We start from the raw sequence: 899 nt of genomic DNA, 5'->3' as shown, positions 1-899 counted from the left end.
ATGAGAGAGAAACATTGATCAGCTGCCTCCTGCACACTCCCCACTGGGGATGTACCCACAACCAAGGTATATGCCCTTGACCGGAATCGAACCTGGGACCCTTGAATCCGCAGGCCGACGCTCTATCCGCTGAGCCAAACTGGTTAGGGCAATAAAAATTTTTTTAAAAAAGGTTTAACATATGTATAACTGAAGTCCCAGAAGAATAAAGAAAAAAATATAGGCTCAGAAAAATATTTTTAAAATCATGACTGAAAACTTTTCAAAATTTGTGAAAGGTATTCATTTAACAAAATTTTAAAAGCCCATTAAACCCCAAATGGATTAAATTACATCTAGACACATCACAATCAAACTGCTGAAAACCAATGTTAAAGAAAAAAATCTTAAATGAACCCCAAGAAAAATCAACACATTATAGTCAAAAGAATCAGAAGAGCTAAAAGAACAGTTAGAGAATTCATATTACCTAATTTCCAGATTTATTATAAAGCTACAGTAATCTAGATAACATGGTATACACTAATGAATATACAAATCAATAGAACAAAATAGAGTAACAGAAATAAAACTACACAAATCATCAAACTGAAACTGATTTTTGACAAATGTGCAAAGGCAACATAATGGAGAGTCTTTTCAACTGCAAAGAACTTTGACCCAAATCTTATACAAAAATTAACACAAAATTGCCCTAACCGGTTTGGCTCAGTGGAGAGTGTTGGCCTGCGGACTCAAGGGTCTCAGGTTCAAATCCGGTCAAGGGCATGTACCTTGGTTGCGGGCACATACCCAGTAGGGAGTGTGCAGGAGGCAGCTGATCAATGTTTCTCTCTCATCGATGTTTCTAACTCTCTATCCCTCTCCCTTCCTCTCTGTAAAAATCAATAAAATATATA

General features: G+C 36.5%; 1 protein-coding gene across 1 annotated transcript in view; it reads right to left on the bottom strand.

Annotated features, from left to right (window-relative positions):
- BUB1B (BUB1 mitotic checkpoint serine/threonine kinase B) overlaps positions 1 to 899 on the bottom strand; it is a 74,863-nt gene that overhangs the window by 45,766 nt on the left and 28,198 nt on the right. The window lies entirely within an intron of this gene.

This window comes from Myotis brandtii, unplaced genomic scaffold (assembly GCF_000412655.1).
Source record: "Myotis brandtii unplaced genomic scaffold, ASM41265v1 scaffold133, whole genome shotgun sequence".
In the NCBI taxonomy this organism is placed as follows: Eukaryota; Metazoa; Chordata; class Mammalia; order Chiroptera; family Vespertilionidae; genus Myotis; species Myotis brandtii.
This window is presented reverse-complemented; position numbering and strand designations above follow the sequence as displayed.